Genomic DNA, 20,351 nt, shown 5'->3' with positions numbered 1-20,351 from the left:
GTGGGGGCATAGCATGGAAGGACAATGCAAGGAGGGTAGTATGCCAAGAAGGGGGGAGTGTGATGAGAGGGAACAATATAAAGACTGGGCCCTATAGGGAGGATACAGTGTGAGAGGACACTGTGAAGAGGAGGCCCAGAATAGAAAGGAGAGGTCAGTGTGAAGAGCATGTACCATAAGAGGGACAGTGTGGGGGTCATATTTTGTGCAGACAATATAGTGAGGGGCAATTATTTATTCATGGGCTCTGCATAGGGCAGATATTTTTATTCAAGAGCATTATAATTACACTGCTATCTTTAAGGGCATCATGTGGAGATTTTACCGGAGAAGATGGAAGCCTGCAGAGACGGCTGTGGATGAGAAAACTCATGGGGTCTGGACAAGATGAAGAAAAGAAGAATGACTCCAGTGACAACATCATCTATAAGGTACATGAATGTAAATATTATTTGTGATACTGACTAATTCTCATGTTTTTATTTATGTTAGGAGCATTAAAGGGGTTGTCCAGGTTTGTGCTGAGTCTGCATTCATTCTTTGTGACTGCAGACTTCTGAATTCTCACAGTGCTCACTGCATGCTGTTAGGATTCTCTCGTACTGCTGATTTACATACATGCAGTCATGTGCAGACTAGACATGAGTGGCCTCACTCAATGAAAATGAATTGAGTGAGGCCAGGCACTTCTAGTCAGAATGTGGCCAGAAGTAAACAAATCACATGCTTGTGCTGACATGACCATCAATTCTTGCCACCAGCAAGGGAGAATCCTAAAAGTGTGCAGTGCATTCGTTGTAAGAATTCACAATCCTGCAATGTCAGGATTCAGCTCTGCAGGTTCCAGTAGTCGTCACAGGGATACTTCACTCATATGCAATTTTTATACTTATGGTCCTGTGGCAACGAGCTTCTCTTCCTGCTTCTCTCAGTTTTTCACTGAACATTGAGAGCATTAGGGAGAGCAGCTTGTCGGTACATGAGGTGCTGGGGGGGGGGGGGGCGCCAAACTGAATTCTTGCCCTGTGTACCAGAAAACCTAGATACACCTCTGATCTGATTCCTCTCAGGTGACCTCTGCTGCAAGATAGCACCATAATTGCATTGAAGAAGGGTTGAGGGATGCAGGCGTGGTCTTTACATTAGTCTGGCTGGGAATTGTCCACTGCTTAGATAGGGAGTCTAACTACAGGGTTCTGGTTATCTGATGTAATTAGCTCTCCTCTGTGAACCTTTGGCAATATCATGTCGTATTTAACTTCTAGCTACCAGTCATAGTTTGTTACAATTGGGGATCTGTTTCTTTGTGTTGCTCTTATAAACCGAACATTATGGTGTTTTTATCCTGACCTTTGCTCGTTTTTCTGTTTACCCAACTACCTCACTGGCCTTCACTTCCTGGTAACAACCCAGCTTGACAACTTGGCTACTCTGCTAGCTCGGTCCATAAGGCAGCAGCTACTCCATAGACATAACCCAAGGTGCCCATCGTAAATCTAGATCCCTTAATTGAGCTTTAAAGGGGAAATGCCTGGATTTCTCTGAAACCTGCTAAGGCAACACCTACCCTTAGAAGATATACTAAGAGCTGCCATCCTTCCAGTAACAGAGCTAAATTACATAATGCTTACATGCATTTTTTTAACCAGGACAATAAACACCCTCAATTGTATAATCAATAAAGATAGCTATCTGAATAACTCTATGTGGGAAAACTAGGAGGTAAAAATTGTTATAGGGGCTTAGTCCCCTATATTATTATGTGAATAGTTTAAATTGAGTTATTTTGTGAAAGATTTCCTTTAAGGGAGCCCTATAAATTAGAGACATAAAAAATAATCTTAAAAGGATCTGCCTAATTTCTAATTAGTATGGGTGTTTTGCATCCTGGGGGCACCACACACAAGAGATAACTTTTACTTGTGCAATAGTTCAGTCATCAGCTAGCTCTCGACTCATCCATATACACAGGGGTGAACCTAGCCTCTCTGCTGCCTGAGGCGAAGTGCAGAGCGGTGCCCCCCCCCCCCATAGTAAATTTTTTAAAATTGGTAGGAATAAATCTGGTTCGTGCAGATTTATATCCATACTGTAAAAATGAGGACAATAGTGGACATCTTAATTTAGAGAAATAGAAAAAAAAAGATCTCCAAATACAAGGATGTTAGCGCGATCATACACACATACAAAAACCTCACAGAAGAATACAGAACAATGGTCATTAATGGCAATGGCAGGCCTGGCACAGGCATACAGACACACAATGAGAGTTGTTGTCCTGTAGGCAGACATAGTCATGCATCCTTAGAGCACAGGAGGCAGACACTGATTGCCAACCTATTATCTCTGGCACACACCTACAAAACTCTGGGCTGCTCCAATGTGGTGGCTGCCTGGCACAAAATAGTCAGACATGTCCACCATGCAGCATCGTCCACACACCACATGCAACAACATGCAGTCTAAGCAACAACAAGCCGCCACTGCACTAAGCTGGTAAAATGGTGCGTCTTCCCCAACAGACCATGCCTCCTTCTCACAAAACGCTTAGCCAATCACAAGCACCACACACTGAGCTGTCCGGAGGTAATAGCAGGGGCCTTCCTATTGGGTATTGGGTTTAGTAAGGGATGTGGGAGCAGGAAGGGGGACGAGAGCAACCAACGCTCAGGAAAAACATGGCTGAATGCCTGTATGTACCGACGGGCAGCATTGGACCTGGTGTGTAAGTTATGGGCAATCAGTCCTGCAGCATAGACGTATGTGAAATGGACACTGCAGCCTGCACCAAGGTGCAAAAAGAGATCATGGGGCCCCAAAGAACAAGCTCGTATTGCTCCCCCCCAAAAAAAAAAAAAAAAATTGTCTGGGTCACATAGGTACATACCGCACAACTTTTCCGCCATTACAAAGTGATTTTCCTCCTATTGAGGCCCCCAGATTCCTCTTTCATTATTGCCATAAAGTATGATGCCAACAAAGGTGCCCCGCAAACACTATGATCCCCCACAATGATTCCTCCACACGCACAGTAGATGACCTTACTGTACCCCCTCAACTAACCCGCCACAGTATGATCCCCAACTGTGAGCCCCATACAGCCCTCCATACTGTATAAAGGACCTACGTACAGTATAACGGCCCTCCAGCTCTGCATAAAGTAAAAAAGGCTTCCTCATAGTCCTTCAAGTATTATCATGCCCCCCAGAGCCCTCCAAATATTATATTTACTTCCATATAGTATAATTGGCTTCATGTAGTCCTCCATATATTATAATGCACCCCCCATAGTCCTCCGCATAGTATAATGCACCCCATAGTCCTCCATATATTATAATGCACCCCCCCATAGTCCTCCGCATAGTATAATGCACCCCATAGTCCTCCATATATTATAATGCACCCACCATAGTCATTCATATATTATAATGCACCCCATAGTCATCAATATATTATAATGCACCCCCATAGTCTTCCATATAATATAATGCATCCCATAGTCATCAATATATTATAATGCACTCCCCATAGTCCTCCATATAGTATATTGCCAGCGTGCCAGATTGTATCAAAGGTAAGGATACAACCGTTGACGTATATGAACATCAAAGATAGTGAAGGGGTTAAATTACGTTATATACAGCACACATATACTGGACAACACATGCTCATTACATACACATCATACAGTCACACAGACACACACATCATACATGTCCTTAGTACACACATGCTATTAACAGATGCACAGCAGGTACACATCATATACAAAGAACTTGCATGCAGGACAAGTGTACATACACACACCTCAGTATTCTCACAGGATATCTAAACACATAGACACAGCCCCCCCCCCCCCCCACACACACAGAGATACAACACACACACACCCCCCACACACGCAGACACACACATAGACACAACCCAAAGTCAACACAGAGACACAACAGACAACCCACACACCACCGGGAAAGACACAACCAACATACCGCAGAGAGACACAACCCACACACAGGCAAACACACCCCAGACACAACCTGCACATCACACAGAGGCACACACTACACACACGCACACACAGACATACAACCCACACACAGACACACAACTAACACTCGCAGACACAACCCACAAAATGCACAGAAAGACAGCCTACACACAAAGACAGAGACACAACCCACACACAAAGACAGAGACACAACCCACACAGACACCCAACCCACACACAGACATTCAACCCACACACAAACCACACACACAACACAACTCACACACCACACAGAAAGCCACAACCCACACACCACACAGAAAGACACAACCTACACACAAAGACATAGAGATGCAACACACACACAAACAACCCACACAGACATGCAACCAACACACAGACTCGCAACCCACACACAGACACACACACAACCCACACACAGACACACATCTAGCACACGCAGACACAGCCCACACACCAAAACAGAAAGACAACCTACACACAAAAACAGAGAGACACAACCCACACACAGACCACACACACACAGACCACACAAACACATACACCAAACCCACACACCACACAGCAAGACACAACCTACACACCATACTGAAAGACACAACCTACACAAAAAGACATAGACACACAACTCACACACAAACAACCCACACAGACACGCAACCCACACACAGACAAGCAACCCACACACAGACAAGCAACCCACACACAGACACACACAAGCAGACACACAGACGCAACCCACACACAGACACGCAACCCAGACACAGACACTCAACCCACACAGACATACACAAAGACACAATGTGCACTTAAAGACATAGACGCAACCCACACACAAAGACAGAGAGACGCAACCCACAAACAGATACACATAGACACACACATAGACACAAGCAGACACACATAGACACACACAAACACACACACAGACACAACCCACACACCACACAGAAAGACACAACTTACACAGAAAGACAGAGATGCAACCCACACACAAAGACAGAGACACAACCCACACAGACACGCAACCCACACACAGAGCGCAACCCACACACCACACAGAAAGACAAAAGCAACACAAAAACAACCCACACAGACAAGCACCCCCCCACACAGACACGCAACCTACATAAACACACGCAGACACACAGAGACACACACAGACACACACAGACACACACACAGACGCAACCCACAAACACAACCCACACATATGCAGACACACACGTAAACACACGCAGACACAACCCACACACCACACAGAAAGACACAACGTACACACAAAGACAGAGACACAACTCACACACAGACTCATACACATAGACACACGCAGACACACAGACAACACATACACCACACAGAAAGACACAACCTACACATAAAGATAGACGCAAACCACACACAAAACAAGCCACACAGACACACACAGACACACATACACAAGCAGACACACACGCAACCCACACACAGATACACAACCCACACGCAGACACACACATAGACACAAGACACAACCTACACACAAAGACAGAGAGACACAACCCACTCACAAACAACCCACACACAACCCACACAGACACACGCAGACTCACAAAGACACACAGACACGCAACCCACACACAGACACGCAATCCACACACAGACATATGCAGACACACACAAGCAGACACGCAGACACAACCCACACACCACACAGAATGACTCAACCTACACACAAAGACAGATACGGAACCCACAAACAAAGACAAAGAGATGCAACCCACACACAGACATGCAACCCACACACAGACACACAGATATACACACAAGCAGACACAGACACCCCACCCACACACAGAGACCCAACCCACACACAGACACGCAACCCACACACTACACAAAAAGACACAACGTACATACAAAAACAGAGACCAAACCCACACAGAAAGAGATAAACAACCCACACACAGAAGACATAGACACACGCAGACACACACAGACACAACCCACACAAAGACAGAGACGCAACCCACATACAGACACGCAACCCACACAGACACATAGACACAACCCACACACACACAAACGTAGACACACACACGCAACACACACAGACATGCAACCCACACACAGGCACGCAACCCACACACACAATGACCCTACACAACCCCAACACACACAACCCACACAGACATGCAACCCACACACAGGCACGCAACCCACACACAGACACACAGCCGCAACCCACACATAGACATGCAACCCACACACAGTCATGAACATAGACACACACATAGACACAAGCAGACACACACAGAGACGCAACCCACACACAGACATGCAACCCACACACAGACACGCAACCCGCACACACAGACACAAAGACACGTACACTCAAAGACAGAGACGCAACCCACACACAAAGACAGAGAGATGCATCCCACAAACAGATACACATAGATACACACATAGACACAAGCAGACACACACATAGACACACGCAGACACACACAGACACAACCCACACACCACACAGAAAGACACAACTTACACAGAAAGACAGAGACGCAACCTACACACAAAGACAGAGAGACGCAACCCACAAAGACATGCAACACACACACAGAGCGCAACCCGCACACCACACAGAAAGACGCAACCAACACGCAAATAACCCACACAGATACACAACCCACACACAGACACACAACCCACATAAGCGCATGCAGACACACACAGACACAGAGACACACACCTACACACACAAACAGACACAACCCACAAACGCAGCCCACACACATTCAGACACACATGTAGACACATGCAGACACAACCCACACACCACACAGAAAGACACAACATACACACAGACAGAGGTGCAACCCACACACAGACATACACATACATGTAGACAACCTACACACCACACAGAATGACACAATCTACACACAAAGACAGATACGGAACCAACACACAAAGACAAAGAGACGCAACCCACACATAGACATGCAACCCATACACACGCAGGCACAACCCACACACCACACAGAATGACTCAACCTACACACAAAGACAGATACGGAACCAACACACAAAGACAAAGAGACGCAACCCACACATAGACATGCAACCCACACACAGACACACACATATACACACAAGCAGACACAGACATGCCACCCACACACACAGACGCAACAGACACACTACACAGAAAGACACAACGTACATACAAAAACAGGGACCAAACCCACACAGAAAGAGATAAACAACCCACACACAGAAGACATAGACACACGCAGACACACACAGACACAACCCACACAAAGACAGAGACGCAACCCACATACAGACACGCAACCCACACAGACACATAGACACAACCCACACACACACAAACGTAGACACACACACACGCAACCCACACACAGACATGCAACCCACACACACAATGACCCTACACAACCCCCACACACACAACCCACACAGACATGCAACCCACACACAGACACGCAACCCACACACAGACACACAGCCACAACCCACACACAGACGTGCAACCCACACACAGTAACATAGTAACATAGTTAGTAAGGCCGAAAAAAGACATTTGTCCATCCAGTTCAGCCTATATTCCATCATAATAAGTCCCCAGATCTACGTCCTTCTACAGAACCTAATAATTGTATGATACAATATTGTTCTGCTCCAGGAAGACATCCAGGCCTCTCTTGAACCCCTCGACTGAGTTTGCCATCACCACCTCCTCAGGTAAGCAATTCCAGATTCTCACCGCCCTAACAGTAAAGAATCCTCTTCTATGTTGGTGGAAAAACCTTCTATCCTCCAGACGCAAAGAATGCCCCCTTGTGCCTGTCACCTTCCTTGGTATAAACAGATCCTCAGCGAGATATTTGTATTGTCCCCTTATATACTTATACATGGTTATTAGATCGCCCCTCAGTCGTCTTTTTTCTAGACTAAATAATCCTAATTTCGCTAATCTATCTGGGTATTGTAGTTCTCCCATCCCCTTTATTAATTTTGTTGCCCTCCTTTGTACTTTCTCTAGTTCCATTATATCCTTCCTGAGCACCGGTGCCCAAAACTGGACACAGTACTCCATGTGCGGTCTAACTAGGGATTTGTACAGAGGCAGTATAATGCTCTCATCATGTGTATCCAGACCTCTCTTAATGCACCCCATGATCCTGTTTGCCTTGGCAGCTGCTGCCTGGCACTGGCTGCTCCAGGTAAGTTTATCATTAACTAGGATCCCCAAGTCCTTCTCCCTGTCAGATTTACCCAGTGGTTTCCCGTTCAGTGTGTAATTGTGATATTGATTCCTTCTTCCCATGTGTATAACTTTACATTTATCATTGTTAAACCTCATCTGCCACCTTTCAGCCCAAGTTTTCATCTTATCCAGATCCATTTGTAGCAGAATACTATCTTCTCTTGTATTAACTGCTTTACATAGTTTTGTATCATCTGCAAATATCGATATTTTACTGTGTAAACCTTCTACCAGATCATTAATGAATATGTTGAAGAGAACAGATCCCAATACCGACCCCTGCGGTACCCCACTGGTCACAGCGACCCAGTTAGAGACTATACCATTTATAACCACCCTCTGCTTCCTATCACTAAGCCAGTTACTAACCCATTTACACACATTTTCCCCCAGACCAAGCATTCTCATTTTGTGTACCAACCTCTTATGCGGCACGGTATCAAACGCTTTGGAAAAATCGAGATATACCACGTCCAATGACTCACCGTGGCCCAGCCTATAGCTTACCTCTTCATAAAAACTGATTAGATTAGAACATAGTCACACTCACAGTCATGAACATAGACACACACATAGACACAAGCAGACACACACAGAGACGCAACCCACACACAGACATGCAGCCCACACACAGACACGCAACCCGCACACACAGACACAAAGACACGTACACTCAAAGACAGAGACGCAACCCACACACAAAGACAGAGAGACGCAACCCACAAACAGATACACATAGATACACACATAGACACAAGCAGACACACACATAGACACATGCAGACACACACAGACACAAACCAAACACCACACAGAAAGACACAACTTACACAGAAAGACAGAGACGCAACTTACACACAAAGACAGAGAGACGCAACCCACACAGACATGCAACCCACACACAGAGCGCAAACCGCACACCACACAGAAAGACGCAACCAACATGCAAATAACTCACACAGATACGCATCCCACACACAGACACGCAACCCACATAAACACATGCAGACACACATACACAGAGACACACACATACACACACAAACAGACACAACCCACAAACGCAGCCCACACACATGCAGACACACACATAGACACATGCAGACACAACCCACACACCACACAGAAAGACACAACGTACACACAGACAGAGGCACAACCCACACACAGACATGCAGACAACCCACACACCACACAGAAAGACACAATCTACACACAAAAACAGACACAACCCACACACAAAGACAGAGACGCAACCCACACACAGACAAACAACCCACACAGACACATATACACAAGCAGACACACACACGCAACCCTTACACAGACACGCAACCCACATGCAGATAGACACAGACACAAGACACAACCTACACACAAAGACAGAGAGACACAACCCACACACAACCAACACACACACAACCCACACAGACACATGCAGACACACACAGACACGCAATCCACATACAGACACGCCACACACAGACACGCAACCCACACACAAACATATGAAGACACACACAGACACACAGACCCGCAACCCACACACAAACATAAATACACACACAAGCAGACACACAGACATGCAACCCACACACAGACATGCAACCCAGACACACGCAGGCACAACCCACACAGAATGACTCAACCTACACACAAAGACAGATACGGAACCCACACACAAAGACAAAGAGACGCAACCCACACATAGACACACACATATACACACAAGCAGACAGACATGCCACCCACACACAGAGATGCAACACACACACTACACAGAAAGACTCAATGTACATACAAAAACAGACCCAACCCACACAGAAAGAGATAAACAACCCACACACAGAAGACAAAGACACAAGCAGACACACACAGACACAACCCACACAAAGACAGAGACGCAACCCACATACAGACACACAACCCACACAGACACACAGACACAACCCACACACACACAAACATAGACACACACACGCAACCCACACACAAACATGCAACCCACAGACATGCAACCCACACACACAATGACCCAACACAACCCACACACACAACCCACACAGACATGCAACCCGCACACAAACACACAACCCACACACAGACACACACATATACACAAGCAGACGCAGACACGCAACCCACACACAGACATGCAACCCACACACAGACACACACATATACACACAAGCAGACACAGACACGCAACCCACACACAGAGACACAACCCACACACAGACACGCAACCCACACACCACACAGAAAGACACAACATACATACAAAGACAGAGACCCAACCCACACACAAAGAGAGACACAACCCACACACAGACACACGCATACACACACAGACACAACCCACACAAATACAGATGCAACCCACATACAGACATGCAACCCACACAGACAGATAGACACAACCCACACACAAACACAGACACACACACAACCCACACACAGACATGCAACCCACACACAGACACGCAACCCACACACAGACACGCAACCCACACACAGAGCCTACACAACCCACACACACACAGACAAAACCAACACACCACACAGAAAGACAAAACCCACAGATACAACCCGCCACACACAGACACATGGAGACACACACTTCTTTGTACTACAGGAGTGAGGCCTGGTGTACATGTATGGCTTCCCCTGCTCACAGCAGCTGAGTGCCACACCCACTCTCTCTGCCGGAATTGCCCAGCAGGAGATCTGTCACCTTCTTGACTGAAGCTGCTTCACCTCTGCATCTTCCAGCACAGGTGGCTCCTCTGATCTTATTTCCTGGCTCTCACTTCTTCCCTTCAAAGACGCACCATGCAGGAAGACAGGAGCACTGGCCAATCAGCTCTTCTGTCAGTGATGTGAGAGTGATCATTGGCCAGTGTTCTACTCCTGCAGGACACCTCCCCTCTCTGAGTTGCTGAACCCAGAGCGTAAAAGCCACCTCACACCAAACCAGTAATCAAAGTGCATAGTCCCCCAGTATCAAGCGGGCAGCAGCACACCAGGAGATAGCAGGATGTCAGGGAGAGAAGAGCGCCAAATGCAGGCACAAGCCGGCATCTGAAAGAATGGCTCCCTGCAGATGCCGCCCCTTTTTAACCAGCAGGTGGCGCCGCCTGAGGCAACAGACTCAAGTTGCCTCGTGATAGGTGCGCTCCTGCATATACAGGAACATTTGCTCTGCCGAACGCTCTTTGGTTTTCTATGAGAATGCCATTCCTAAACTATACTTTCAGTGGCTTATCTTACAGATAATGAAAGGATCGGTAAAAATTAGACATGCTTGATTCTTATCTTCCCCGGTAGAGAGTCAGGGGCCCCCATACACATTAGACTGTCAGCCAAGCCTCCCGACATCCACAGTTTTGCCCACATTATTCTAATGTGTATGAAGGCCTTTACTCCTGATGGTGGGAAAGGAATTATCATCTTGGATGCTGTATATGTCCAATCTTTTGCTTTAACAGAAAATTAGCTGCTTCCCCAGCTGTCTGGAAATGGCTTGTTCTGCACATCCCATTTAACTAATGCATGCTTAGCCAAATGTAACATCTATATTTATAGTGAAATTGACCAACAGCTTATTACAGTTTATGGCCAGATTCTGATGCTGTTATGTTAGACAGTTTTGATTCTGCAGCATTGGAGGAGTACAGTACACTTGATGAAGCTTGATCAAGGGAAAAGAGCCTGTAAGTACAGTCCATGTTCAGCCACTGATGCTACAGTAGACTGCAGTGGTGGCTGTTCACTCACACCATGAAATAAATAAAGCATATTCTAGCAACGAATAACTATTAAAGGAAAAGGGCATCATTTTAGTGACAAGTACATTGGAAACCTCTTTTTACAATCACACTCATATTTTAAGATGCTAATAACTCTTACATAGTGAATTTTCACTTTAAGTACAGTAGCACACCTTTACATTTTTTCTGTCCTAACAGTGAGTATTTAGAGAAAACAGAATTGCTGAGTGTAATAGATATAGATGTACAATACTTAAGCTTTTTCTTAATTTGAAAAAATTCAGACATAAGCTAAATCCTTTTAATAATATTGAAACACTCAGTAACACAAGAGTGTAAAACAATGAGATTTTAGAATCAAAGGTGTACATATTTCTTCCTATATAAATGCATGCTTGGTAAGTTTACAGACTGCTCTAACTGCCTAATTGGGCTGCAAGGGCTATTTCATCCATATTGCAATGACAGAATGTCACTGTCAGGCATCATTATTCTTTAGAGCCGTATCCACTGTTATTTTTTATCCAGCTGTCTCCATGGACAGTGAGTGTCTAATATAAAACACGTGCAGAAGATTCACTTCAGGGCATTTGTTGATGTCTCATTACTTTCTATACCCTGTTTGTTTGCAGAGTTTACAGAAAGATGGTTTGACCCAGATATGCACAGTGTACATAAGGACCGATTCGCTCTGTAGCCAGAAGATCTGAGACCATTCTCATGCATTTAACATTTTATTTAAATAAAAAAGCAATCAGGACGTAATCTTGCATGAAAAAAAAGTAGGTTATCATGAAATGGGCCACATAAATAAAAATCCTGGAGAATGGACAAACTGATGCCAAGATAAAAATGAGTATCCCAAATGAAGCCATTAGTGCGAGTACAGTAGCTGGAAAGTAAAAGGATGTTACATTTAACGAGATCTATTGATTGATGGAAGCGTTAAACTCATTTATATATTTCTGTGCCATTAACTTCAAAAGTACAGTTAAAAGTATTGTAGTCTTTAACTTGTTGTCTTAACTGCTTATAAATAAATATTTATATAGAGGACTGTGCATATATAGATCACACTGTATGTAACTTTATATGCAAAGTAAAAAAGATAGATAGCTAGATCTCAAAAAGTGCAGTAAAACTCTATGTGCCTCAAAATATATGCAAACATTGTAGATAGTAAATATAAACTGCATTACTGCCACATAAAATACACACTTATAAAATTGAGGTATTTAGCGCACAAATTGGCAATTTTTTATGCCAGCCAGATATGAAAATACAACCTTAATTGGTGGGACCTTATGCCCATCTGTGGTCAGAATCTTACAAATTTAATGGGCACGTAGGACGCAATGCAAATTCTAAGCAGAGGATGATGGGGGGGGGGAAGTGCTCAGTCAGATATGAAAATAGTCACCACTTCCAATTGTGCTCTACAATAAAGCAAAGCATGACCAGCACCTGCTGACTCAATCGAGCAATTGTGAAAATGCAGCATTTTAGATAGATAAAGAACTTTCGGCATCTTTATGATTTTACCTTCCAACAAACTGTTCCTAAGACTTTCAACTTTTAAAAAAAAGTATAAAAAACTTATTAGTTTGCCCATGCAAAGACATTGTGTTCTAACAGTTCAGTTTTTTTCCATAGCTAATGAGTCACAAAATGAGAAGACAGCATTCATTTTTCTAATAAATCTTAAAAAGCATTGATTGATGGAGGCAGGGTTGGACATTACTTTGCTGCAACCTGTTCAGCCACGCAGGTGCCCAAGATGTAAAGGGGCCTATTTCCACCTTCAGAGGTGGTGCATTATGAAGAGTTGTTTGACTGCAAAGGGAATATTTAACGTCCCTGCACAGGTGCATATACAGTTGTGTCACTGACGAACACAGTCAGAAAAGGGCCCCTGTGCAAGAACAATATATGGGCCCTTTGCAGCCCGAAAACTCCTAAAAATGCAAAATTCCACTTGCTTTGGAGCAAGAAATGGGCCCCCTTACCTCTTGGGCCCCTGTGCGGCCGCACAGGTTGCACCAATGGTATGTCCGCCCATGAGTTGTGTTCTATAGAATAAACACTCCGGCAGAATTTTTGCTTTCTTGGCCTTTTTTCAGATAATATGAATGACTAGCTGTCTCCAGCCAGCTAACGCTCGGCACGCTCATTGCTATCTAATATAAACCTTGTGATATCTCTCTCTGTCCTTATCAATCTGCTCAGGTGTTCGTTGTTGATAACCAATCCTACAATTTTGTAGATATTATTGTTGTCGATCAGCTACTGCATCGTTGTCCGTATTTTCCTGTGGCCTGTGAGATGGACCTGGCGACTTTTCTTGGCTCATTTTGTTTGGGAGAATGCGGATGCAATTAAATGTACGTTTACCTTGGCTGAAGTGGTTAAATTACATAGAAAGAAAGTGCTGCTTGTGGTAATGTGTGGGAATGGAGCCTCGTGTGGTAATGTGTGGGGATGGAGCCTCGTGTGGTAATGTGTGGGGACGGAGCCTCGTGTGGTAATGTGTGGGGACGCAGCTTCGTGTGGTAATGTGTGAGGACGAAACCTCATGTGGTAATGTGTGGGGACACAGCCTCATGTGGTAATGTGTGGGGACGGAGCCTCGTGTGGTAATGTGTGGGGACGCAGACTCGTGTGGTAATGTGTGAGGACAAAGCCTCGTGTGGTAATGTGTGGGGGCGGAGCCTCATATGGTAATGTGTGGGGACGCAGCCTCGTGTGGTAATGTGTGAGGACGAAGCCTCGCGTGGTAATGTGGAGGGACAGAGCCTCGTGTGGTAATGTGTGGGGATGCAGCCTCATGTGGTAATGTGTGGGGATGCAGCCTCATGTGGTGATGTGTGAGGACATAGTAACATAGTAACATAGTTAGTAAGGCCGAAAAAAGACATTTGTCCATCCAGTTCAGCCTATATTCCATCATAATAAATCCCCAGATCTACGTCCTTCTACAGAACCTAATTGTATGATACAATATTGTTCTGCTCCAGGAAGACATCCAGGCCTCTCTTGAACCCCTCGACTGAGTTCGCCATCACCACCTCCTCAGGCAAGCAATTCCAGATTCTCACTGCCCTAACAGTAAAGAATCCTCTTCTATGTTGGTGGAAAAACCATCTCTCCTCCAGACGCAAAGAATGCCCCCTTGTGCCCGTCACCTTCCTTGGTATAAACAGATTCTCAGCGAGATATTTGTATTGTCCCCTTATATACTTATACATGGTTATTAGATCGCCCCTCAGTCGTCTTTTTTCTAGACTAAATAATCCTAATTTCGCTAATCTATCTGGGTATTGTAGTTCTCCCATCCCCTTTATTAATTTTGTTGCCCTCCTTTGTACTCTCTCTAGTTCCATTATATCCTTCCTGAGCACCGGTGCCCAAAACTGGACACAGTACTCCATGTGCGGTCTAACTAGGGATTTGTGTGCGGTCTAACTAGGACGAAGCCTCGTGTGGTAATGTGTGGGGACGCAGCCTCGTGTGGTAATGTGTGAGGACGGAGCCTCGTATGGTAATGTGGGGGACGGAGCCTCATGTGGTAATGTGTGGGGATGGAGCCTCATGTGGTAATGTGGGGGGCGAGATTATGTGAAGGGTGGGATTATGTGTCGTAAGGTGGTGGGGGGCGGGATAATCTGTGGTAATGTGGTGGGGGGTGGGATTATGTGTGGTGATGTGGTCGGGGGGTGGGACTGTGTGTGGTGATGTGGTGTGGGGTGGGATTATGGGTGGTGATGGGGTGGGGGGTGGGAATATGGGTGGTGATGGGGTGGGGGCGAGATTATGGGTGGTGATGTGGTGGGGGGGCAGGATTATGGGTGGTGAAGGGGTGGGGGCGGGATTATGGGTGTTGATGGGGTGGGGTGGGTGGTATTATGGGTGGTGATGGGTGGGGGGTGGGATTATGGGTGGTGATGGGTTGGTGGGGCGGGATTATGGGTGGTGATGGGGTGGAGGGGCAGGATTATGGGTGGTGATAGGGTGGGGGGCGGGATTATGGGTGGGGAGTGGGATTATGGGTGGTGATGGGGTGGGGGGTGGGATTATGGGTGGTGATGGGGTGGGGGGTGGGAATATGGGTGGTGAAAGAGTGGAGGGGCGGGATTATGGGTGGTGATGGGGAGGGGGGTGGGATTATTGGTGTTGATGGGGTGCGGGGGCAGGATTATGGGTGGTGATGGGGTGGGGGGCGGGAATATGGGTGGTGATGGGGTGGGGGGCGGGATTATGGGTGGTGATGGGGTGGGGGCGGGATTATGGGTGGTGAAGGGGTGCGGCAGGATTATGGGTGGTGATGTGGTGGGGGGGCAGGATTATAGGTGGTGAAGGGGTGGGGGGCGGGATTATGGGTGGTGATGGGGTAGGGGGCAGTATTATGGGTGGTGAAGGGGTGGAGGGGTGGGATTATGTGTGGTGATGGGGTGGGGGGTGGGATTATGGGTGGTGATGGGGTGGGGGGCAGGATTATGGGTGGTGATGGGGTGGGGGGTGGGATTATGGGTGGTGATGGGGTGGGGGGCAGGATTATGGGTGGTGATGGGGTGGGAGGCGTGATTGTGTGTGGTGATGGTGTGGGGGGTGGGATTATGGGTGGTGATGGGGTGGGGGGCAGGATTATGGGTGGTGATGGGGTGGGGGGCAGGATTATGGGTGGTGATGGGGTGGGAGGCGTGATTGTGTGTGGTGATGGGTTGGGGGGCGTGATAGTTTATGGTGATGTGTTGGGGGGCGGGATTGTGTGTGGTGATGGGTTGGGGGGTGTGATTGTGTGTGGTGATGTGTTGGGGGGTGGGATTGTGTGTGGTGATGTGGTGGGGGGCGAGATTGTGTGTGGTAATGTGGTGGGGGGCGGGAGTATGTGTGGTGATGGCTTGGGGGTGAGATTGTGTGTGGTGATGTGTTGGGGCGGGATTGTGTGTGGTGATGTGTTGGGGGGTGGGATTGTGTGTGGTGATGTGGTGGGGGGCGGGAATGTGTGTGGTGATGGGGTGGGGGGCGTGATTGTGTATGGTGATGGGTTGGGGGGCGAGATTGTGTGTGGTGATGGGTTGGGGGCGAGATTGTGTGTGGTGATGTGTAGAGGGGCGGGATTGTGTGTGGTGATGGGGTGGGGGGCGTGATTGTGTGTGGTGATGGGTTGGGGGGCGGTATTGTGTGTGGTGATATGGTGGGGGGCGGGAATGTGTGTGGTGATGTGTTGAGGGGCGGGATTGTGTGTGGTGATGGGTTGGGGGGCGAGATTGTGTGTGGTGATGGGTTGGGGGCGAGATTGTGTGTGGTGATGTGTAGAGGGGCGGTATTGTGTGTGGTGATGGGGTGGGGGGTGTGATTGTGTGTGGTGATGGTTTGGGGGGGCGTGATTGTGTGTGGTGATGGGTTGGGGGGCAAGATTGTGTGTGGTGATGGGTTGGGGGGCGAGATTGTGTGTGGTGATGGATTGGGGGCCGAGATTATGTGTGGTGATGGGTTGGGGGCGAGATTGTGTGTGGTGATGTGTTGGGGGGCAGGATTGTGTGTGGTGATGGGGTGGGGGTCGTGATTGTGTGTGGTGATGGGTTGGGGGCGTGATTGTGTGTGGTGATGGGTTGGGGGGGCGAGATTGTGTGTGGTGATGGATTGGGGGACGAGATTGTGTGTGGTGATGTGTTGGGGGCGGGATTGTGTGTGGTGATGGGTTGGGCGGCGTGATTGTCGGTGGTGATGGGTTGGGGGGCGAGATTGTGTGTGGTGATGTGTTGGGGGCGGGATTGTGTGTGGTGAGGGGTTGGAGGGTGCGATTGTGTGTGGTGATGGGTTGGGGGGCGAGATTGTGTGTGGCAATGTGGTGGGGGGGCAAGATTATGTGTGGTGATGGGTTGGGGAGCGAGATTGTGTGTGGTGATGTGTTGGGGGCGGGATTGTGTGTGGTGATGGGGTGGAGGGCGGGATTGTGTGTGGTGATGGGGTGGAGGGCGGGATTGTGTGTGGTGATGGGGTGGGGGGCGGGATTGTTGTAGTAATGAGGTGGGGGGGCGGGATTTTGTGTGGTGATGTGGTGGGAGGCGGAGCTACTGTGCAGGGGGCGGGATTAGCGAGTAATCACGATGCCTCTTATATATATAGATAACACCAGAACTTTTTCTACACTCATGGTTAGTGGTCGGGTGAAGCCATTTATTGTCAAACGACTGCGTTTTCTCAGTTTAAATCATAATGACTACCTGGAAGTTTTAGAGCTCTATGCTTCCCTCTGCCGACAAGCTTTTTGGAAAAGAAATTTAATTCTCCAGCAGGACTTGGCACCTGACAAACTGCCAAAAGTACCAATACCTGGTTTAAAAACAACAGTGTCACTGTGCTTGATTGGCCAGCAAACTCACCTGACCTTAACCCCATAGAGAATCTGTGGGGTATTGTCAAAAGGAAGATGAGAGACACCAGACCCAACAATGCAGAAGGCTGCTATCAAAGCTACCTGGGCTTCCATAACACCTCAGCAAGTGCCGCAGGCTTATCACCTCCATGCTCTGACCAAGTATTGAGTGCATTTACTTAACATACATTTCAGGAGGCCAACATTTCGGATTTTAAAATCATTTTTTCAAGCTGGTGTTATAAAGTATTCTAATTTACTGAGATAATAACATTTGGGTATTCATTGGCTGTAAGCCAAAATCATTAACATTAACAGAAATAAACACTTGAAATAGATCACTCTGTTTGTAATGACTCTATATAATATGAGTTTCACTGTTTGTATTGAAGAACTTAAATTAACTTTTTGATGATATTCTAATTTTGTGAGATGAACCTGTATAACAAACATTACATACTCACCTGCCCTAGACCCTCCCTTCACCTGTCCTTCTCCCACTATATCTCAGGAATGGGATGGGCCAAAAAAGTATGAGCAGATAATATTATTTGTTACCCATCTTCAGCCCTTGTGTCAGGCTGCTGCAGTGGAGTACAGCGCAACCTCCACCAGGGGGAGCTTGAGAGGAAAGTGAGACTGCACACACAGGACAGCAGAACAGATGCCACCAAGTGGCAAGAGAGTGGTCAGACAAGCCGAGTCAAAAGCATCAGACAGCACGACAGTATAATAGGATTAGACAGATGGATAGTCAGGATGTAGCCGGAGATCAGTAAACCAGAACGGGCAATATACGGTACAATAGGGATAAACAGTAACGAAGTAAATAGCCAAGCCAGGAGAACAGAACCGGAGAATCAAGCAGATAAACAGACAGAGAATTGCTGGGAAAAGGGCAGACAGAGGGAGTTAGCAGACACAGGACAAGTTAGGGTTCACAGCAGGGCAAATCAAGAGCTACCAGCAGGGTCAGGTTCACATGCCAAAGGCAGAACTATAGCTGACACTGCCAGCAATATTCATGGGAGCTAAATAGCAAACCTGAACCGAGAATGAGTCAGAGCAAAGTTAACTCTTGACATGATCCGTCCAAAAAAAGGGCAGACACTAATAACCCCTGAAATGGATCATGACACCTTGAAAGAAGACAGCAAAATGGCAGTCATCTTGCCACTGTTTTGCTGGATTCTTGTGAACCAAATCCTAGAATTGTTGGATTCACCAAGAATTTAGGGGTAATCCATAAAAAATTAAAGGGAATCTGGCACCAGGTTTTTGCCACCTCATCTGAGAGCAGCATTATGCAGGAATAGAGACCTGTTCCAGTGATATATCACTTAGTATACTGGGTGCCGCAGTAACAATCAGAATTATTAGATGTAGCATGCAGCGGAGTTTATAAAGCTAATCGCATCCACACCAGGCTCTCTGTGTACATTCTATATTGACAGTGAGCTGCTAATCAGTGGTGGGGGTGGAGTTGGACCAGAAATCACGCAGGCACCTGTATGGCGATGATAATCTGCTGCTGTTAAACAACTCAGTGTGTTAAAACAAATCACACAGCCTAATAAGTGACACATCACTGGAATCAGCGTCTTCTTGACGCTGCTGTCAGAATACATAGCAAAATCCTACTGACAAATTCCCTTTAAATGAATTTATTCACACATCTCAGCAAAGGGTACATGGAGAGCTACAACGATAATCAGTTTAACAGTGAACTTCGTGGAGGCCCATAGTTCAAAAGAGGCCTGAAATATGGGACTGAGTGAGGCAATTGAGAGTACAATGTGTACAGAAGAGGGCTATTGTGAGCCTGCAGAGTGCCAATATGCCTCTGATTTCATACAAATGTTTTTTTCATCATGGATTCCTGTGAAATTTGTGAGAAAAGTATACTGTGGCACGTTC

Source organism: Ranitomeya imitator, chromosome 3 (assembly GCF_032444005.1).
Source record: "Ranitomeya imitator isolate aRanImi1 chromosome 3, aRanImi1.pri, whole genome shotgun sequence".
NCBI lineage: Eukaryota > Metazoa > Chordata > Amphibia > Anura > Dendrobatidae > Ranitomeya > Ranitomeya imitator.
This window is presented reverse-complemented; position numbering follows the sequence as displayed.